A 24,626-nucleotide genomic window follows, 5' to 3' on the forward strand; every position below is an offset into this window, starting at 1 on the left:
TAGTATACCATTTTAATTTTACTATAAGGGACTGCTTGGCACACACATGTCTGGGTGACATCAGTCTTACATCAGAGACCAGAAGCATCAGGTGTAATCAAGAATTGCACCACCTAGAGACTTTCAGTTGCCGAGGCTGTTGAGCCAAATGCCATTAGCAATATTTTCAAAAGAGGTTCAGGGAAGCAAGATCAGAAGTTCCTGTCTCTGTCCATGTCTAAGCCATCAAAATGTCACAAGAGAAGCTGAAGCCCTAAAGGTCAAAGTATTTACCAGATAGGAGCTAATAGAAAAGTTTTTTATTTTTTTAAGAAGGTGTATTTGGCAGGTATGATAGCATATGCCTTTAATCCCTGCACTTGGGAGGCAGGCATGTCTATGATTTCAACACTATCTAGATCAGGCACCCTGACAGCAAGTTTTAGGCCATCCAGACATTCATTGTGAGACCCTGTCTTAAAAAGTAATCATCACCATCATCATCATCATCATGTGAGACACAGAAAAACAATGTGCAATTTCTCAAAGAAAATAAGAATTGTAGAGTTGAAAGGAAATAGGTTCTTTTTATAATTGATAAGATATGTTACTTAGTTTTACCTTATAGGCCATTTTCATCATTTATATTTAAATGTATAGGACCTTTTAGGAGGTATATTTTTAAATGCAATATTTTTATTTATTGATAATTTCATACAGTGTACTTGGATTATATTCATTTCCACTCCTCCTACATTCACTGAACACCCTCTTCTGTCTGTTGTGTTGTTGCTGTTGTTGTTGTTGTTGCTGCTGCTGCTGCTGTGGTGGTGGTGGTGGTGGTGGTGGTAGTAGTAGTGGTGATGGTGGTGGTTGTAGTTAATAGCTCACAAAATTAATTTTTTGATGCCCAAATACTCATAGAAATGTAATTGACAAACAAGAGTTATGATCTTAAATAAAATGGATTCTCCCTCTATCAGAATCCATTAGCTGTCAGTAACTCTTCAGTTAGAGATAGTAGCTTTTGAGGTCCTATCCCTTCCATATTAGAATGATGATTGGCTGGATTTCATGCAGAAAATACAGCTGCTATGAGTTTATGAATATAGCAATATTCTGTCATGTCTAGAAGACAGTAATTTGCTCTGGACCTTCCAGACTTCTGGCTCTTACAATATTTCTGACCCTCTTCCACAGTGGTCCTTGAGCCTTGCTGATATCAAGAGGAGAAAATGTAGATGTGCCATTTGTAGCTAACTGCTCCAATGATACTTACTTTCTGTGCTTTGACTAGTTGTAAGTTTCCAAGTTAACTATCAACCAGTGCATAAAGGAATTTCTTTGATGAGGTTGGAAGAGTACACTAACCTCTCGGTCTAGAAATACAAATTTGAAAGGCAGTTTGACACTATGTCAGTTCATCAGCATATTAGTGGGGGTATCTTTACTCCTTGGAACTGTTATCTTACTAACCTTGGCCTGGACCAAGGGTACTTGACCCGATTTGCCATAGCAGGCATGTATTTACTAACAGGCTTTAAATCTAATCAGAAAGTTGTTGATTATCCCCATAACAATTGTGTCACTTTTGCACATATACTTTTGTGCCATGATTATTCACTGGGGTTACAGCTAGGTAAGACTGTTGGTGATAGTTTTTTTATAGCAGACTGCATAACACCCTTTCATACCATGAAAGTTATTTATGTTCAGTATAAAATCAATTTCTTCCTAACCAATGAATGACTGAATCAATAAGAGTCTGTAGATAGTACGTTTTATGACTAACACCATTTGTTCTTAAGATTTGTGTTCTAGACTACTAGGAGTTAGGCTCTAATTAGATACTACAAGTCTCTGGGTGAGGTTCAAAGGAGGTAGGGACAGCACTTGGGAGTTTGATGTAGGCATTGTGAGTGTCAGGACTCTCTGAGCTATAAGGTGATACTGTATTTAATAAATGATTTCTAAAAATCTAACAAGTAAATAAGTGTATGATGACTAGCTTTGTTAATGTCTTACTATGCCTGTCTGTAAACAGTTGCCAAAATCATTGGTATCGTAAAACCTGAGAGTTATAGTAAATCAAATCAATGTTGGATGTTATTAAGTATCTAGATAATTTTTTTTAAGTCAGATGAACTACTGAAACACTAATTACTAAACCTAAATTGAGGTTTATACGTCTTGGATTTGGTATATAACTATACATACTAGAGAGAAGTAAAAGTATATTGGAGCCTATTAATTATCATTAAAATATAGTATGTGGGAATTGTATTAACCTATAAGAGATGAAATATGCATTCATAAAATTTGTTAGTCTGCTTGTATAGGATGCTGGTATAACTTCATAATGATTTCCTCCCTAATTTTGTCTGCAAAGTAAGAGTTACTTATAGTTAAAAATTACAATCAAGATATGTAATTAAAACTACTAGAACTAATAATGGTGAGAGGAAAATGACTATACATAAAATATTCAAGGAATGTAAGATATGTTTTTAATAAGGAGAAGTATACAGGGTAAGAGGAATGTGTTTTCATTAAGGAAATCTAAAGAACAAGGCAATTGTGTTCTAAAATAAGACTAAAGTTGTTCTAAAAACTAGAGAGAGGAGAAAGACATGATGAAGAAAATGTATATAAGGAAATTAGAGAAAGTGTTTAGAGATAGATTTTCATGTTTGTTCAAGCTAAAAAGATTGGATGGATATCACTGTAAGAGATTTTTTCTCTTCATTTTGCTTGCTTGTTTGTTTGTTTGTTTTATAATGAGATGGGCATTGTGTCTCATAGTTCTAATACTAGCACAAGGGAGACTGAGACAAGAATATTGTATAGAATTAAGGCCAACCTAGAAAGTAGTGTGAGACCCTTTCTGAAAACAACAGTAACAAAAGAGCTCAAGAATATATTAATGCAAATCTAAAATTTGATTTTTCTATGTAAAAAGGACACAATTTTATTAGATTATTCAACAAGGTTTTCTTATAATATATTATTAAATTTCTTTTTTGTTGTTGGGCAATTCCCCCAGGAAACAACAAGTTCTTTGTCTTATGTAAATAACATTTTAAGTCTAGAAATCGTGTCAACTACTTGCCCTTTGGACTAAAAAAAACTAAGCTCTGCATTTCTCTTGTTTTCAAAGAAATTTCATTAAATGCTTGCCTGAATACTTTTCCATCTAAGCAAGTTTATTCTACCAAACAATGAAAGGCTGCTTGAAAGAATGGGGAAAATATCTATTCTTTACTTCAACAACATGGATAATTGAAAAAAGGGCAAAGATTTGCCATCTAATCATGTTATTTGGATGAGGAATCACATCTGACTTCTTTCCCCACAGCAAGACCCATTGTCCCAGACCTTATAGACCATAACAACCCCCTTTAGAGATTTCTCTCCCCTTTCGGTCTTTGACAAGCATTGTGGTCTTGAATTTTTTTCACATAATCAGCATGTATCTTCTTCACTCACCACTACCTCCATCTTTACATCCTTTTCTCTTTTACATCTTCTTGTTTTGAGTTTTGTTGATATTTGCTTCGTTTTGGTTTGTTTATGAGACAGCTTCTCCCACTAAGCAGTTCCAGTTGGCACAAAATTCCCTATGCAGTTCATGTTGGCCTGGAACTCATGATTCTCTCTCTGCTTCTACTCTCTCAATCATGGGGTTTTAAATATGTAGTGTAGTACCCAGCTCTGTCTTTTCTTTATTACATGATGCTATGTGTGGTACATGGTAGGTATTATAAAATTATTCACCGAGTAAATAAGTGAATAAATAAATGCTAAATAATAGGTAACAGGGAACTGGGAAAAATGAGATTTCTGATCATAAATACAGGAATTCCAGAGCTCTTACAATAAGAAATTGTTTTTTTTTCTGTTTCTCACAAGGATATACATGGAATTGAGGGTTTATTACAAAGAGTGACTTTGCCACATTTTCTGTCCTTCACAGGCCTCATTTTTCACAAGCAGCAACATTCTTTGAAAAAAGAAAAAGAAAAAGAAAGGAAATTAAGATCCCGCTTCACATTTTCCCCTCCAGGTAAGGATTCACAAGATTTTTTTCCCTTCTGATAACATTTTGCTTCCTCTTCTTTCCCTCAAGGTCTTTCTGCATTTTAGAGCACAAAAGCAAATGCATGAAAGAATCATAAAACTTTTACAAGGGTCTTAAGTACTTCAAGTTCAAGTTGGCCTATATTCTCTAAAGTCCTACCAACTTAGCAACTCTCCAATTACTTTCAAACTTGCTTATTCATCCCAGAGAAAGAATGCCCCAGTACTAAATTCTTTGAAAAAGCATATTGTTATGGATAGGGCTTTCAGAGATCCAAAAGCTGGTATTCAAGGCTATAGAACAACCCTATAGCATGACAGAAAACAATTTTAAATCCTGTGTTTATAATTTCTAAATATTTTTGGCTGCTCTGTAAAACAGCCTAACTGAAAGGTATCTCAAAACCAGAACACAAACAGTTTCTCATCCTGGTTTGGAAAGTACAGTGGACTAGAGTGGTTTAACTACAAGCAGGGTGTTGAGGGAGAAGGCAATTCAGTTGCCAGTGCTTTTGCGTTTGCTTTTGTGTGTTTATAGCCCACCCCCCAACACACCACATACTGTGATCTGAATGAACATGACTTTTCAGTATCTAATGTGTCAGTGAGTCAGACATCCCTGGACCTTCAAGAGCTCATCATTCATTAGTACAAAGGTGATTCATATCAGTGTAGAATCTCTTTGATTTGTGACCTATTGCTTGAACCACAAACAGAGCCACTTGAGAAAGCTGTCAATAGGCCTTATGGATTTCAGCAACACGTGATTTTGAAATAACCCCTTTCATCCCATATTTATTTAGTTATGTTGCTGAGAGTTTATGGGTGTAAATTTTGACAATCCAAGGGAGGTAAAACCATCCAGTGGAAGAAAGAGAGCATTTTCAACAATTGGTGCTGGCACAACTGGTTGTTATTGTGTAGAAGAATGCGAATCTATCCATACTTATCTCCTTGTACTAAGGTCAAATCTAAGTGGATAAGGGAACTTCACATAAAACCAGAGACACTGAAACTTATAGAAGAGAAAGTGGGGAAAAGCCTTGAAGATATGGGCACAGGGGAAAAATTCCTGAACAGAATAGCAATGGCTTGTGCTGTAAGATCGAGAATTGACAAATGGGACCTAATGAAACTCCAAAGTTTCTGCAAGGCAAAAGACACCATCAATAAGACAAAAAGACCACCAACAGATTGGGAAAGGATCTTTACCTATCCTAAATCAGATAGGGGACTAATATCCAACATATATAAAGAACTCAAGAAGGTGGACTTCAGAAAATCAAATAACCCCATTAAAAAATGGGGCTCAGAACTGAACAAAGAATTCTCACCTGAGGAATACCGAATGGCAGAGAAGCACCTGAAAAAATGTTCAACATCCTTAATCATCAGGGAAATGCAAATCAAAACAACCCTGAGATTCCACCTCACACCAGTCAGAATGGCTAAGATCAAAAATTCAGGTGACAGCAGATGCTGGCGTGGATGCGGAGAAAGAGGAACACTCCTCCATTGTTGGTGGGATTGCAGGCTTGTACAACCACTCTGGAAATCAGTCTGGCTGTTCCTCAGAAAATTGGACATAGTACTACCGGAGGATCCCGCAATACCTCTCCTGGGTATATATCCAGAAGATGCCCCAACTGGTAAGAAGGACACATGCTCCACTATGTTCATAGCAGCCTTATTTATAATAGCCAGAAGCTGGAAAGAACCCAGATGCCCCTCAACAGAGGAATGGATACAGAAAATGTGGTACATCTACACAATGGAGTACTACTCAGCTATTAAAAAGAATGACTTTATGAAATTCCAAGGCAAATGGTTGGGCCTGGAGGGCATCATCCTGAGTGAGGTAACACAATCACAAAAGAACTCAAATGATATGTACTCACTGATAAGTGGATATTAGCCCAGAAACTTAGTATACCCGAGATATAAGATACAATTTGCAAAACACATGAAACTTAAGAAGAACGAAGACCAAAGTTTAAACACTTTGCCCCTTCTTAGATTGGGAACAATCACACATGGAAGGAGTTACTGAGACAAAGTTTGGAGCTGAGACAATAGGATGGACCATCTAGAGATTGCCATATCCAGGAATCCATCCCATAATCAGCTTCCAAATGATGACACCATTGCATACACTAGCAAGAGTTTGCTGAAAGGACCCTGATATAGGTGTCTCTTGTGAGACTAGGCCGGGGCCTAGCATACACATAAGTGGATGTTCACAGTCAGCTATTGGATGGATCACAGGGCTCCCAATGGAGGAGCTAGAGAAAGTATCCAAGGAGCTAAAGAGGTCTGCAACCCTGTAGGGGTCACAACATTATGAACTAACCAGTACCCCAGGGTTGTTGACTCTAGCTGCATATGTATCAAAAGATGACCTAGTCGGCTATCACTGGAAAGAGAGGCCCATTGGACATGCAAACTTTATATGCCCCAGTACAGGGGAATGCTAGGGCCATAAAGTGGAAATGGATGGGTAGGGGAGTGGGGGGAGAGGGTATGGGGGACTTTTGGGATAGCATTAGAAATGTAATTGAGGAAAATACGTAATAAAAATATTAAAAAAAAAAAAGAAAAGAAAAGCAACCTTGGGAGCCAGGGCAGAAGACCTCAATTTGCCAACAACACTATGTTTATTGGAATCAGCCCTTTAAAGGAGACATTATAGAGAGGATTATTTCTACACATAGACAAAAGTGTGTAGGCAGGAAATCACATACACCAGCAGTCCATGGAACATAATGTGTGATCTGGTCTATTAGGGAAACAAATTTTTGTTTTATTGTATATCTATATATTTTATAACGCATTTTATAAGAACAGCAAGACAGTTAATAGAAAAAGAAACACTGATAGTTTTTTTAGGGTGTTTCACACACTAAAAGAAACATAACTCAAAGAATTGTCAGATTTCTGAGAAGCTGCAGTAAATATATCATTAGCTTAGCATCTCTGTGGCTTGCTAACATGATGTTGTATACAGGGAGGTGGAGCAAGAAAGCTGTCACCAAACTTCCATTGGTGATTTATAATATTTGTGACTACCACATGCAAAGAGTGTCAGCTGGCAATTTATAATGTCTGTTATAACCTGACAGAGGTTCCTTCTTTTCTGACAACCAATCCAACAAGTAAGGTTAACACATTTCAGCTCCAATAAGTAGAGGTAAACCTAGCAGGAGATTTGGGCTTTATCTTAGTTGTGCCTATATGTCAGATGCCAATGTTTCGGGGTGTCTAAACTGAGCCAGCAAAACAGTTCATAATAGCCACTCAGACACTGGGACAGAAAAGGAGTCAAAGACACTAAAGCAGTGCTATTCAAACCCAGTTGAGTTCCCTGGAGGGCTAGTTAAAACACAGATAGTGCAGGTCTTCTTGCCCATAGAGTGTGACTTGCAGGGTGTGAGGCTTTTAACATATTCTCTGCTGGCTGCTGCTGCTGCTGCTGCTTTCCTTTTCCCAACCCAGGAGGCATGCTGAGAACCACTGGGGTAGGAAGGTCACCCTGCCTTTTATGACAGGTGGCTCAGGAAAATCCATGTCACAGCTGGAGGCAACACTCTATTGTCTGAAAAGATAGCTGGGCCAAGAAGGGTGAGGCACCAGGAAATTTTTTAATTAGGAGATTGCTTATGATGTAGTCGCTGGGTAGACAAAGATTTCTGTCTGTGAAGAAGGGACAGGGAATGGGACTTCAGGTAGAGGACAAATGAAGGTAGCCTGTAGAGGATGAGGAGGAAAAGAAGGAACAAGGTCAATCCAAATATGCTGAGGCTTCAAAAGGATGGTCACCTTATTGTCTTCACAAATAGGCCCACCAGTCTTTGTTTAATCAAAAATTCACAATGGTTCATGAGATACATTGGTACACAGCTGTAGAAAGAAGAGTGGAAAACGATGTGAGCAGAGTGGATCCCTGGTATTCCCTCCAAAATACTCTCTATCCTGTATCCAAAATACTGTATCCTGCTGATATAGTTTGTTTTTAGTTGAGAGGACTTGATGGTACCCAGAGACCACATCAGAAAGCATGGTTATTCCTGCTTCAAAAGATCAGATTCCAGGAGAAGATGGTTGCACTCATGTCCAAGCTGGTCTACCTCAAGCATCTGACAGGGCCTTACCAAACCTCAATTTACTCATCTGTGAATTAGAATTCTATTATGTTTGAAATGTATTGCAGGGATATAATGAGAAAGTCACTTATAAACTGTGAAGGGCTGTACAAGGTGGTTGGAAAGATTCACACTTGTATGCTTTTCTGCTTTCATAGCACAGATATTTAGAGAATTGTCTTAAGTGGGTTACAGTTGTAAAACAACCTGGAGTAGATAGCTTCCTGCAAATTGGCCTTCTGAAAACATGAATAAATGAGCATGTGCATACATGTGGGACTTAATTCAGAGGGTTACCTATTCCTTCCAAGCATTCATGTTTCTTTCTTATAGTGTATAGCCACCCAGCAAAGAAATAATTTCATGCCCTAGTCTCTTTTATATCTGTGTGCACATGAGACTCAATTACAAACAGTAAAATTATTCTGAGTATTTACAGAGAACTAATTCATCTCAGAGGGCCATTATTTTATCATACATTTAGATGCTGCTTAGATCATATCTGTGTGTATTGGGCAAAGGTCCAACTGCCATCTTGGACTAGCAGACAGTATAAAAGATAAGATACAATAAGAGCCCCAAACAGGGTAGAGAAAAGAGAATGAAATCAATCAATCAATCAATTTATCTATCTACTCTTTATTTACATTTCAAGTGTTATTCCCTTTCCCAGTTCCCCCCATTTGGGGAACCCCGTATCCCATCCCTGCTCCCCCTGCTTCTAGGAGGGTGTTCTCCTGCCCACTCTCCTACTCCTGCCTCTATGCCCTTGATTCCCCTACACTGGGGCATCTTTTGAGCCTTCATAGGACCAAGGACCTCTCCTCCCATTGATGCCTGACAAGACCATCCTCTGCTACATATGCAGCTAGAGCCGTGTATACTCCTTGGTTTGTAGCTTAGTCCCTGGGAGTTCTGGTTGGTTCATATTGTTGTTCCTCCTATGGGGTTGCAAACCCTTCAGGTCCTTCAGTCCTTTCTCTAACTCCTCTACTGGGGACCCCACACTCAGTCCAATGGTTGGCTGAGAGCATCTGCCTCTGTATTTATAAGGCTCTGGCAGGGCCTCACAGGAGACAGCTCTATCAGGCTCCTTTCAACAACATTTCTTAGCATCCACGAAAGTGTGGGGGATTGATGACTGTATATGGGATGAATCACCAGGTTGGACAATCTCTAGATGGCCTTTCCTTCAGTCTCTGCTCTATACTTTGTCTCCATATTTGCTCTTATGAGTACTTTGTTCCCCTTTGTAAGAAGGACTGAAGTGCCCATACTTTGGTCTTCCTTCACCTTGAGCCTCATGTGGCAAAGGACACTGTCAATAAGACAACACAGAAACCAGCAGATTGGGAAAAGATCTTTACTAATCCAACATCCAATATAGGGGTAATATCCAATATAAATAAAGAACTCAAGAAGTTAGACTCCAGAGAATCAGATAACCCTATTAAAATTGGTGTATAGAGCTAAACAAAGAATTTTTAACTGAGGAACATCAAATGGCTAAGAAGCACCTAAAGAAATGTTCAACATCCTTAGTCATCAGGGAAATGCAAATCAAAACAGCCCTGAGATTCCACCTCACAACAGTCAGCGTGGCTAAAATTAAAAACTCAGGTGAGAGCAGATGCAGGTGAGGATGTAGAGAAAGGAGCACTCCTCAATTGATGGTAGTATTGCAAGCTGGTACAACCACTCTGGAAATCAGTTTGTTGGTTCCTCAGAAAATTGGACATAGGAATACCTGAAAACCCAGCTATACTACTCCTGGACATATACCCAGAAGATGCTCCAACATGCAGTAAGAACACATGCTCCACTATGTTCATAGCAGCCTTATAATAGCCAGAAGGTGGAAAGAACCCAGATGTTCCTCAACAGAGGAATTGATACAGAAAATGTGGTTCATTTACACAATGGAGTACTACTCAGCCATTAAAAATGATTAATTAAGGAAATTTGCAGGCAAATGGATGGAACTAGAAATTACCATCCTGAGAGGTAACCCAATCACAAAAGAACACACATGATATGTACTCACTGATAAGTGGATATTAGCTCAAAAGCTTGGAATACAAAAGCAAGAAATATCTCCCCCCCCCCCGACAACAATGTGCTGCTGCTATTTCAGCATTCCCTTGCCTAACTTGACTTCTTGTAAGTGAGAAGAACTTTTATTGACATATTTTACTCCTATGTTCTATTTTTCACTGTACTTCACTTCATCTACTACATAAGACTTTAATTATCTATGGCTGGTTGTCTCAGGAGTTCATGATCATTCTGCTCCCAAATGTGTCCCATTGGTTTCTTGTGATGTTATGGTGGCCTCAGGTCCCATTCTCCAAATTCACTAAAAACATTCCCAGTCTCAGAGATGCCACCTCAAGGTCTAGAGACAAGGTCTTTTACCTCCTATTACCAGGTGTCTAAGCAATCATCAGATTATCATGGCCTCTCTATTTCAGTCCTGGATTTAGCAGCTTTTATCTCCTTCTTCCCCATCAGTGAAAGATCCCTTCAAAGATCCAGTGTCCTCATGTTTTCCCTACATTTTCCTGCAGAAGCCAGTTGAAAAGTAGGTGCTGAATGTGCTGCCCATTCAGTAAACACTATTTTCCAATTATCATTGCAGCATGATACATATGCCTGTCAATTATTTAATTGGACTATACAGAAGTGGGATTTGAGGCACCCAGTAATGCTTGGAGGACATTCTTTTGCATAGTGCAATTTTCTTATCTCTTCTGCCACTTGGTCTTCTGGTTCATCTCCTGAAGCAGAGCCTGGTAATGATTTGTTTGTTTGTTTGTTTGTTTGTTTTGTGTGTATGTGTGTGTGTTGTTGTTGTTTAGATTTGTTTTGTTTTTGGATTTTTTTGAGCATTCTTCATTCAGCTTCATCCAACATCATTCCATCCTAGAGGTTATCATTGTCCAGTTTTCAAAAAGGCTCCAACTGACGCTAGCAAGACAGTATTTCACATGGCAGGGTCGTTTCTGACCTTATGGTGTACTTTATGTCGTCTATGCTTCCTAGAGTACACAGTAGAAAATTAATAAGATGTTCTACTAGTAAACAGTGATCAGCCCTTGGATGTCAACAGCTGAAGGCTGCCAAGTCCTAATTGAAAGTGTTCCTGCAGTGAATGGTCACAAGTATTCAAAGAGATTAGCTTACATCCTAATACTAAAGATTTTCTTTGGATGGTTGCATTCAAAATGGTATATTTTATAACTTAGTTTTTGAGAAATATGCACTTGAAAGGTAAAAAATAGAATACTATGATGGAACTTAGACAACGTATCTGTCTCTATTTTTAGAGTCAGTTGTGCCCTGAATTATTCCATTTCCCATTTCTACCTGCAATTATATTTCCAAAGTATTTTAGATATACAACTCATCTACTTTCATTTCACTTTTACATAAGGGCATATTGAGTATGACAGGATCTGACATCATCTAATAAGAAAAGCTTTTGAACCACTACTGATTATTAAGGTGACATTTGCCCTCTGAGTATTAAAAAAAAGTGATGTATGCATTTTATAACAGAACAAGGGAATAACACAGAGAAGACAATATCCAAGGAGAACAGAAAACAATAATGAGTTTAGGAATTTTGTCTGGGGCTGGTAACATTTCCCAGGTGTCTCTAATTTTTCCCCTTAAAGAAAACTGGGAAAAAGAGAAAACATACAAGGCAAGTGAGAATTTGAATATCTTGGGATTTATATTTTTATTACTTTTCAGTAGGTTTCTTGCAGTAGTGGCCCAATCTTGTCACAAAGAAACAACTTTCTCTCACTTTCTCCCATCATGAAAACTATGGGACAAAAAAAAAAAAAATCAGTTCTAGATTGGTTTCAAATTTAGGGGGGAAATCATTAGCAGGAAATGCATGCATAAGTAATGTGGTGCTCCAAAATTTAGCCTTAACATGAGACTGTCACCAAGGTGTGTTACATTAAAAGAAAAACAAAACAAAACAAAACAAAACAAAACAAAAACCCACCATGAAATAATGAACAATTAAAAGCACATGTTTTCCTGTTTGACAGCATAATGAAAGATTTCAAAGTGTTGTCTTTCAAATTGTACTAGCAGTTTTATTTTCTATCAGATCTTTAGGTATGTGCCAGGAGTCATAGGATGAGCGCAGGGATAAAAATGAAAACGTAACTGCAAATCTGTCATAGATGATACTTGGAATCTTGGAATTGAGTGCAGATGCTCATCAGTTTCCCATTGATCAATCTGCCAAGAACGTAATGCTGATTAGGAGGGCCTTTTCCCCAAAGGCAGCTAGTCTCCCTTGGTAGCACTGCTGTACTTGAAGGTTGAAAACTGTCTAAACTTTTGGAGACAGAAGTAGGAAACATTTGCAGTTACTGACTTCATATGTACCCCATCAATCTTTATGTCCATTTCACTTGGAGGGAATTAAATGTTTATTTGGGCCAATGATTCTCAGACTTGAACACACACACACACACACACACACACACACACACACACACACACACACACACATGAATGTGCACACACACTTGCACATGCACACACCTGCACATCACATAGAAATGTATCATCTGGATATCCTATGCAAGTACAAAGTCTGATTTTCCCGTGAATAGGTTCAGAACTTCTGGTCTGGAATATCATTTGAATAGTAGTGTGATTTATAGCCTATATGTTTTTCTGTGCATTCATTGCTCTTATGGCATGGTGATCAAAACACATAACAGAAAATGTATAAACTTCCAGGAGAATGCATCTATTTTGGGCCATAATTTCAAAAGCTCGTAGTGGGGAAAGCACTGTGGATTGGCAGTTGGCATCAATTGGATTTGCTGTCCCCATGGCAACAAAGAATAGCAGAAACTAGAGGAGATGAGACTATAACCCTCAAAGGTCCTTCATAACAACATACTTTCTATGACAGTTAGGCTCCAGTCCTTAGAGGTTCCAGAGTCCTCCATCTCCTAGAAAAAGACCTTTCAAAACATGAACCTTTGATGACCATGCTAGATCCAGACTATAGTTTATGTTAAACTTTTAGTCATCCTACCTTTTGCTATTAATTATATCTTAGGTAATTCATTACTAATCACAATTCAGTTACTAAGTATTCTTTCAATGTAATAGCATCTATAATAACTATGTCTATAATATATTAATTTCTATATATAGTACTGTGCCTTTATTTCTACCTATATCTGTGAGCAGAATGAATTAAAGGTTATCATCATAGAAATATTCTTCTCCTCAACATTTAGATTCTGACACAATGTGTTTCATGGAAGAGAAAAAGAAAGTTACTTGCCAGGAAGTTGCACAGTGTAACAATTATGCCTCTGGGAATATGTTACACTTCTGAGTGCTGTGTGCCATTGGTAGAGAAAAGATCTGGAATTGCTAACCTAGTGTATAATATGCTTAATATTTTCTTGAACAGTCTTAGAGATAGGAAACTTTTCACATTCCACATCACTATATTGTCTTTGGAAAACTTGTAACCAAAGCATTCAGGAAACTGAGGTAGGGGACTTCCAGTATAGGCTACATAGTAAGACACTGTCTTAAATATCAATCAATCAATCAATCAACTAATCAAATAAATCAACAACAATAACAACAACAACAGCAACAAAACAAGAAATGTTGTTGTAGAGAATTATCACTTAGTGAGAGATGGCTCAGTGCACACTTCCAGGGCACCCAAATTCAAATCCTACTAATACCATAGTGATTAACTATCTCCAGTTCCAGGTGATCCAGTGCCCTCTTCTTGACTCCTTGGGTCCTAGAGATGCACATGACACTTAGACATACATGCAGGAAAACAATATTAAATAATAAATGTCTTACATTTTTGGTTGTGGGCCTAGCCATTTTTTTCATCTCAATATATCCTTTTAGAATAAATAAATACAAACATGTGAGACTCATGTAAATACAATAATCTTTAAAATGTTATTAATAAATCCTAAAGAATAATTCCATGAGAGAAAAGGTTGAGGATAAACAATGACATTCAATTCCCAAATCTTCTATTTTGTTTCTTAGTTATCCTAAAGTTTTTGCAAATTTTCTCCATCTTCCTTCCAACTCCTTCTGTGTTCCCTCCATTTCCTCTCAAATTTATGATTTTCCTTTAAATTAAATTTATTACATACTCACATACATACAAAACATACACTTTAACATAACAATATACTAAAATACAAACAGGAATTTTGGAGGCTAACCAGAGAAGTCCATTTAGAAATTTATATAGAAAAATGTCTTTTATGTTTAGGTGTTTTTGTTTTACTTTTTTTCTTTGGGGTACAGAGCCTTATTATGTGATGCAGACTGACCTCAAACTAATGATTCTTTCTCGACTCCCACTTTGAAATGGTGGGATTAAATATATTTGCCACTGTGTTAAAGTATTTTCTTAGATTTGGATTCCATTTTATATTCCACAGACCACTATTTTTCTTTTTTTTCGGTTTTTTGAGACAGGGTTTCTCTGTGTAGCCCTGGCTGTCCTGGAACTCACTCTGTAGACCAGGCTGGCCTCGAACTCAGAAATTTGCCTACTTCTGCCTCCCAAGTGCTGGGATTAAAGGCGTGTGCCATCAGCCCGGCCACAGACCACTTTTATTAAGACGACTGACATCAATCAGAGTAATTTCTTTGGATATTGTAATGTGAAGGTTGATGGGATCAAATCTGTTCCTATCTGAATCAGATATGTTGCAAAATTCACAACCAGTTCCTGATACTTGGTAAGGGCCTGATAAATATTAATTTTAATAAATCAACTTCAGCCTGTCAGTGTCAGGGTCACTGGGGTCAAGAAGAAAGATCAGGATAGCTTGACAAGCAAATTGTTAAGGCTTTCCATTTATCTGTTGAACATTTCCTTTTGGTATAATCCAATAGAGATTAATGTAGTAGTAGATGGGTTAACTTTTGTGTGTATACACTTTTGTGTGCTGACTTGTAAAACAGTAAAAGGGTTCTTCTTAATCCTAACATTGTGAAAAATTGTTTCTTATGCATTTTCTTACGTACAAGATTGCTTAAAAGTAATTATTACTAAAGTTTCAGAGCCTAGGCCATGACAGCCCTACCAAAGTAAATCAACAGGCCAATTAGACACACGAAATGATAATGCAAGGCCTGAAAATGGTGATTTAGCCACAACCGGAAGAGGAGCAAACAAAAAGACCCAGTGATACAAACCTCAAGTCTGTGTTTAGGCTCAATAGAGGGCAAGAGATATGAATAGCTACACAGTCCTGGTCAAGATGTACACCCACCTATCATACTCTTCTGGGTTACAATCATTCAGAATGGTGGTCTCACAAGTTGTCAGAACATTGTAAAATCTGTTTCTAAGAAATAAGCTGAAGTTCCAGTTGGTACTTATTAAATCATATGTGATTTAGTGTGATGGTCAAAGGAGTTGTGGTATATATTAAGAAGCAAAACCACGAGATTAAAAAAACTTCTTGGGCTACAGAGTAAGTTTAGTGTCACCCTGGATCACTTATTAAGTGCCTTGTCTCAAACCATTGAAATAAAAAGAAGTCTGGGGCTAGAACTCAGTGTTGCTGTGTTTACTTAGCTTAGATACGGTTCTGGGTACAATCTTCATTCTTTCAAATAAAGTGTTAATTCATTTAGTTAACTTTACCTTTTCTTTTCTGGTACCACATTGCTGGGTAGGCAAGCAATTTACTACTGAGCTACACCCCATCGGGAAAAAAAAATGTATCTTTAGCATCCAAACCTAGGGAACGAGTATATAGATTTCATAGCAGAATACAACGGTATGAGAGCAGAAGTGGGGACACACACAGACACACACACACACACAGACACACACACACACAGAAAGAGAGAGAGAGAGAGAGAGAGAGAGAGAGAGAGAGAGAGAGAACCCTTATCCTTTAGCACAGAATTAGTCCTTAGAATTTTAAAAACCTTTACTTAGGACTTAGTAAATTATCAGGCTAATCCTGCAAGTAGAAGAATTCTAGATGTGCACTTTGTGAATTGGAAGAAAAATTGCTTAACCATAGTTTGTTCAGTACTGGTTAACCTCAAATGCATCCATCTATGGTCTTTGACCCAAGCTGGGGATACAAAAAATAAAAAATAAAGTCAAGTCATTCTAGATGATCTAGGATTCCTAGAATTTTACGTTGTTAGGCCAAAAAAGAAGAACAAGGATCTATTTGCTTGGAGAACAATTAGTTATAAAGAGACACTAAAACTTTTAACTTGTTTGGATGCGTTTTTACACCTTTTCAGATGAAAATCATTATGTCAGGTAAAACTGAGCAACTCCCTTGGACACTGGCAGTTAAACAAAAGGCCTATTTTCAGGATGTTGCCTTATGTAGCATGAGTATGGGCAGATATCTTTTTTTGGTACTTGAAGTTGATGTAAGTGCTACTGCAGATGAATAAAGAGAGGGCTATAAGAGTGAAGAGGTCAGGTTCTATAATTAGCTTTGTAGCAAACTCTGTTAACCCAAACAAATTACTTAATTACTTACCCTGAACTGTTTCTCCCAGGTACAAAGACAGAATAAATATTAATATCTTCTTGATAGAGCTAGAGAGAACATCAACTGAGATACAGTTTATAGCACTACCTCGGTGCCTGGTATAAATCAGCTGGTTAGCTAAATTAAATAGCTCAGTACATACCTGGCTCTTACCAGTGTTCTTACTGACATTAATAAGACATTTATTCCAACATGTATTATTATATTTGTTTTATTATATTTTCCTTACACTAATTTATTGGAAAGAATGTATCCACATTGTGACTCAACTTCTCTAAATTGAATATGGCTCCTCTTTTAAACTGAATAACAGATAATTTTATGGACAACATACAAGAGAGAGTTAGCATTTGCACATTTGTATATGTTCACAATCTGAACTTGACTCGATTTGACAAGTTTGAGCGAAGTAATAATGTAGACGTTCTGTGACCTCTCACTGTATTTAAAAGAGGTTTCAAGATTAACTTCCTACCTGGTCTATATAATGAAGGTGTTTCTCAAAAAAGAATTGACTTTCAGTTACACATTAGCAAGTGCATTTGGAGTCATTACAATTTTCACAGTTAAGTACTTCTGAAACACACACTAATTAACAGATTGCTTCAGCTTCTTCAGAACTATTGCCATCTATTATGCCAAACAACTTGAAAATTTACCTGTCATGTAATTAATATATATACGTATATATACATATATATACACATATATACATATATATATATTAGATATATAGTAGAATAAACATTAATATCTTCTTGATAGAGAGAATATCAACTGAGATAGTTTATGTTCATATATATATATATGTGTGTGTGTGTGTGTGTGTGTGTGTGTGTGTGTGTGTGTGTGTGTATAATATATATATTAGAAAAGATACCTCACCGAGGCTTTCAACTAGGAAAAACTAATTCCTCAAATCTGTCATAATGTGACTATGTGGTTAGAAGGCATAGCATTTTTTATGTATAATTTAGTGGTTGTAAGTCTGTATTTCCTTAGAATAGAATGAGTTGTTGGCCTTGTATTATATCCCTAACATGTTTTAGACCATCATTACTATAAATATTGTAATAGATGAATGAAGTTGGCCTCCAGATCATTCTCTCCTGTCCTTTGGATTAAATCTTTCTACACACTAACATAAAATAAGTGAGCCAACAGACAAAACCATGTACAATAGATTTAGATTCATTTTATCTTTTCTAACATCCATTTTTCTAGGCAGAACCCTGAGTGATCTTTTTAAAAAGTAGAACCTATTATGTTATTCCCTTGCTCAAAAGGTTTTATTGTTTTTCTGATATATCTGGGAGAGGCCTCTCAATTTCTTCTCTGACAGATCTTATATTATCTGGGTCCTACTCAGAATGGTTCCCAGGCCTTCCTCCATCACTCTCTGGCAGATTCTCCAAACGTGCATTTTTCTTCTATTACAGAATTCTGCTGTGACTCTTCTAGGTTTAGAATGCCTTCCTTGTCCCTGATTATTTGCAGTGTAAGGCTTTTAAATCTCAGCTCAACTGTGTCTTTTTCAGTAAGCCTTCCTTTACCACCCTAGGAGACAGGTGCTTTATAGTCAATTAGGCTGTTTAGCCTCCTATTTCTTGATTACTCTAACTTAGCACCAACATCCAGAGGTGCTAAGTCCTGTATGAGTTTTTAAATATATTTTTAATCTAACACTCACTCTTACTCTATCTTTTTTGTTGACTCATTTGCTATCTACCTTTGCTACCAACAAGAAGGCAATAACTTAAGCATCTTCATTTATACATCCCCATTCCCCAAACCAAGTCCAGGAACAGAATAAGCAGAATAAACACATGAAACATATTGCTATAGGTTTCCTGGTCTAAGAAATGGGAGATCAAGTAATTTTTTATTTTACTTTTTACCAGGATGCAGTTTACTATGTGCTAGCAGTTTCTCTGCAAGATTATGCCTTGAATAAAGAGCCTTAATTTATTGGAACAAAGCTTTTTATATAATTTTGGCTTCTTTGTCTTCCACACATTGTAGTTTATCCTCTGATTGGGTGCTTTAAGCTACCAAGTAGTGAGGCTGAGAATGGTGGGGGAATGTGGAGGAAGGGAAAGGAAGGGAGTTATAACTTACATGTGGTAGAGTTACATGTACACACACAAGGGTACTGATCAGATCATGTGGCTGTTTCCTGTGTTTCTTTCCTTAGCTTTTGAGGTATTCTACTACAATGTGCTAATTATTGGAGAGAAAACATGTCTGTTGGGTACCTGGTAAATATGCTATTATCTAGAGGCAGTTTCTCACCAAAGTTCTTCCTTGCTTAGACATGGGATATTATACAAAGTGTCCACATATCATAGTGTATCTGATACATCATTAAAATGAAGATATATCAGGACCTTTCAAATGAGAATGAGAAATAATAGATAATTGCTGTTTTTAATATTTCAAAAAGGGTGATGGCAATCTTATATTTTGTTGATAGACTGTGTAGAGAGCAAATACAATAGTGATTTAAGGTCTTGTCTAGAATGCCATTAGTTTGTAACATGATTAACACTTTTATTCCTCTTATAAGATAGGTGAATAATCAAGGATAAATTAATTTTCTAGTAAAAATCTTTCAAGTGGAAAAAAGAAAGAATGGGTTGTTTGGGACTGAAGGGCATGGGAGGAAGTGACCTTTATCTGTTTTATACTGTTGAAAATTCTATGATTCTTAGAGTATAATGAAAAAATATGTGGTTTTAAACCGCAGAGCTCATTATAGCTAGTTGCACCAGAAGTGAGTAGATACTTCATTATGCTAGATGCATAATGAAGAGAGTAGATACTTCATAGACTCTCCAAGGTGACAAGCAGCAAAGCTGAAACATATTTAGGGATCATGACATCATAATGGCACTTTAATACTAACTTTTTAAGACTGTAGCCATTTTAGTTGAATAATTTTAGGAATAGTTTTATTTATGTTCTCTGGGTATAAATGCACATGTTTCTTTTTTGTTGTTTTGTTTTGTTTTGTTTTGTTTTGTTTTGTTTTGTTTTGTTTTGTTTTGTTTTGTTTTGTTTTGGTTTGTTTTGGTTTGGTTTGGTTTGGTTTGGTTTGGTTTGGTTTTTCGAGACAGGATTTCTCTGTATAGCCCTGGCTTTCCTGGAATTCACTTTGTAGACCAGGCTGGCATCAAACTCAGAAATCCTCCTGCCTCTGCCTCCCAAGTACTGAGATTAAAGGTGTGAGCTACCACGCCCAGCGACATGTTTCTTGTCTGTAGGTAGAAAGCAAAAGTTGACAGTGGGCCACAGGGCCCTTCCTTTACACTAGAGTTGGTGATTTGAACTGAACCTTACAGTTGTGTGGCAAGCACTTTCTCCACTGAGTTTTACTCTCAACCCCAAGACAGAAATTTGTACATAGAATTGATTGGTATATGATGCCTATAGTTTAGATGGTTAATGTTTTCTAAAAGCCCATTGTCACAAGCTTGGTCCCAGAGTGATGCTACGGTAGGGTGGTAGAACCTAAAAGAGGTAAGACCTTGTCTCAGGTCCTTACTCTTTCCTCTTATTTTGTTTTATGTCATGTCTTCATCAGTTTTCCTCAGCCACACACACTTTCAGTCATTGCCATCTACCAGCACTACCATAGTCCTAAAAGCAGGGATATACCTATTCATTGACTGAAACTATGCAACTGTAAAATTTTCTCTTTAGAAAAATAGTAATTTTAGGGTATCATGTTATAGTGATGGAAATCTACCACAGATATATGTGATATTTTTTCTGGTTTGTATTATTAATTTTATCCCCACAATTCATAGGATGAACAGGGGATGAAAAAGCAAACATTCACATCTTTGCTAAGGACCAACATACTGGATGACCAGTGCTATTTACCAGTTCAAGGCACTGTTAAATCTATGCATGCCCTGGCTGGACTCACTTTGTCTCCTAGATTATGTTGCAGCTCTAAAACTCAAAATCGACACTTATGGTATTAAATATATTTGCCTTTCATCCCCCAACTTCAATATCTTTTCAACGTTCTAGGACACTGACAGAAAAAGAAAATTCTATCTTTTTTTTAACCCCTCATGGAATTAAAGATCTGTCTCTCTCTCTCTCTCTTTTTTTTTTTTTGCTTCTATGTGTCACTCTCTTTCCTACTGTGAGGAACAGTTTCTAATCTGAATAGTAATACCCTGCTGTCATTCATACATGTTTCTCAAACATTGCCTATGCCCAGAGTCTCTCTAATATCCCTCAAGTAGAACTTACCTGTTGTAGGCAAGAGACAAATTTGGAGTCTTAGATGACTTCGTTTGTCTGGTAGTACTTTCATTTTATTAAACTTGAAACTTTTAGATGGGCTAAATAAGTTTGATGCAGATAATGTGCTACTATGGACACAAATAAAAGCCTTCCACAAATTTTCAAATATATATTTTCATTTTACTTGTGTATTTCTTCAAACAATTGTTAGTTCTTGGAATCTTCAAAACTGAATATTAGGCTTACTTCTCTTTAGTTCTTTGACCTTAGGTTAATTTTATTTTATTCATTTATTTTTTTACAGTTTCATGTACATATACATGGCATTATAATCAAATTTACCCATGTGACTCTGCCTTATTATTCCCTCACTCATGCCAAAACCACTCTTTTCAACAAGTTTCACACCTATTTTTTTTTAATCTTTTGTTTTCTGTGACCCACTGAGTTTAATTAGATTTACTTGTACAAACATGGAGTGGGGGAGGAGTTACTTGCTAGATACTGGGCAATCAATCTACTTGTGACTATACCCATGAAGAAATGACCCCTCCTTTACAACCAACCATTATAAGCCAATAGTACCATAGGGAAGCGTGGAACTTCATGAAACATTTACCCATTCATGATAGACTATTGAAAGGCTCAATCTTACGTAGGTTAATAGAGCTGCTATCCATTCATGACTTCATGATCATAGTGACCCTGTCATAGATATAAGTCAGATTTCTTAATACTCTCCCCTCATACTCTCGACCTTACATTCTTTCTTCCATGTCTTCCACAAATAATCCCTGGGTCTTACCCAGAGTTGTATGAATGTCCCATTTATGGTTGAGCAATCAATGACTACTTATTTCCATCACATTGAACCATTATGATTCTCTGAACAAACTATTGCCCACTGTAAAAAGAACCTTTCTTTGACTGTGACTGAGAGAAGCACTAGTTTATGTATATAAAATATAACTATTTAGAACAGAGTTTGTCTACATTTCCATTTAGCAAGACAACAGTAATGAATCCCAACTAGGGCTTGTAATCACCCCATCCAGAGGTTTCTTTGACCAGGTTGATGGTACTAGTCATGTGCTAGTGAGCGTATGTTTCCTGGCAGGAAAGTATTATAACCTGCAGAATCCACAGGTAGGCATGGTCAAGGCATTCATTCTCATCCAAATTGCCCCTTACTTGACATCTGCATGTCTGTGTGTAAAATATTCTCAGATGTAATAATTTCAAAGTCAAAATAATGATCTCTCATTCTTAGAATTATCACCACTTTGACCTATTTTCATAAATGATCCTACTCCTTATAATAATACACAACATACAGTAAAGCCTAAAGTCACTTTAAAATCCTCCCTCATTTACTTATTTGTCATTCTTCCTACCACTGAGTCCTTCAGACTGTTGTTACCTTCACTACAGAATCTATTCATCCCAATTTCTACTACAATCTTTCCAAGCCTAAAGGCCATCAGCTTCAATAGTCTCCTAAATTATTTCCTTGCTTCAATTTTTAAATATTTCTAATATATTATCCAGAAAAGAGTCTGAGCAAGTCTTTTTTAGAATGTCAGTCTGATCATGTCAACCTACCTTCATCTTTCCCAGTTACCTGTAATTATACAAAGACTGTTGGTTCAGAAATAGATCTCTGACAGCCACCCATACTTATTGTTTCAAAGGAGTGAGTTTATTAAGTATTTAGCAAGCAAACATAAAAGAAAAAATGGAAAGTACTTGAGAAACAGAAGCAGCAAAAATTCAAGAGATCAGGAGCTTTCAATATCTAGAAGAGACACCAGACCAAGGGAGCATCTAAAAAGGTAACATGACAAGATAAGGAGATTAAAAAAAGACAGCACATGTTGACTAGGGGAAGAAGTGGTCTTGGTGGAGTCCCTGAATAAGAGTCTCTCCGATTACTTGCTTTTTTCATTTATTTTAAAAATTAGAACTTTTATTTTATTTATTTACATTTCAAATGTTATCCCCTTTCCCAGTTTCCCTTCTGCCAACCCCCATCCCATCCCCCCTTACTCTCCTTCTATGAGGGTGCTCCCACACTCACCGCAACCCTCCTGCCTCAACGCCCTAGCATTCCTCTACATTGGATCATCAAGCTTTCACAGGGCTAAGGACCTCCCCTCCCATTGATGAAGTAGCCATAAGGCTACTTCAGTTACTTCAGTACTTCCCATAACTACTCTATTGAGGTCCCTGTGCTCAAACATATGGTTGGCTGTAAGTATCCACACCTGTATTGGTCAAGATATGGCAGAACCTCTCAGGAGATAGCAGTATCAGGCTCCTGTCAGCAAGCACTTCTTGGCAACTGCAATAGTGTCTGGGTTTGGTGTCTTCATGTGGGATGGATCCCCAGGTGGGGGCAGTCTCTGGAGAGTCTGTCAGTCTCTGCTCCACAATTTGTCCATGTATTTCATTTAGGCAAAAATAATTCTGGGTTAAAATTTTGGAGATTGATGGGTGGCCTCATTCGTCAACTGGTGGGGGGATGGTCTCGACAGGTTCTCCCTCATCTTTGTGGGGTACTTCAGCTAATGTCATCCCCGTGGGGTCCTGGGAAGCTCTTGCTTTCATGGCATCTGGGACTTTCTGGTTGCTACCCCCAGTTCTTTATCCCCAATTGCTACATACCACTGTTCAATTTCCTGATCCTCTGTACATCTCCTCCATCTCCTCCCATACTTGATTCTTCCCCCTCTTTTTCCCCTCCCCCAATTCTCTTCCTCCAAAGCCCCTCCAACCTTCTACTTACCTTGATTATTTCATTCCTCTTTCTAAGTAGAACTTAAATATCCACTCTTTGGTCTTCTTTCCTCTTCAGCTTCATGTGATTCATTAGCTGTATCCTGGGTATAGCATGCTCTTTGCCAAATACCCACTTATCAATGAGTACATACCATGCATGTTCTTATGTGATTGAGTTACCTCACTCAGGATGATTTTTTTCTCGATACATCAATTAGTTTGAGAATTTCATGAAGTCACTTTTTCATAGTTGACTAGTATTCCATTGTATAAATGTACTACATTTTCTGTAACCATTTTACTCTTGAAGTACATATGGGTTGTTTCTAGCTTCTATTATAAATATGGCTGCTATGAACATAGTAGAGCATGTGTCCTTCTTATATGCCAGGCCATTTATAGGGTCCTCAGGTAGTAATATATCCAATTTTGTGAGGAACTGCCAAACTAATGTCCAGAGTGGTTATACCAGCTTTCAATGCCACCAGCAATGAAGTTTTCCTCTTTCTCCACATCCTTGCCAGCAACTGCTGTCACCTGAGTTTTGATCTTAGCCATTCTAACTGGTGTGAGGTGGAATCTCAGGGCTGTTTTGATTTGCATTTCCCAGATGACTAAGGATGGTGATCATTTCTTTAGGTGCTTCCAGGCACCTCAGTTGAGAATTCTTTTCCATTGATCTACCTGCAAGTCCCTGTACCAACACAGTTTTTTTTCCCACTATTTCTCTGTAGTACAGCATGAAGTGATTCCCCCAGAAGTTCTTTTATTGTTGAGAATAGTTGTCACTATCCCGGGTTTTTTTGTTATTCTAACTGAA

The sequence above is a fragment of the Mus musculus genome, chromosome X, assembly GCF_000001635.26.
Source record: "Mus musculus strain C57BL/6J chromosome X, GRCm38.p6 C57BL/6J".
In the NCBI taxonomy this organism is placed as follows: domain Eukaryota; kingdom Metazoa; phylum Chordata; class Mammalia; order Rodentia; family Muridae; genus Mus; species Mus musculus.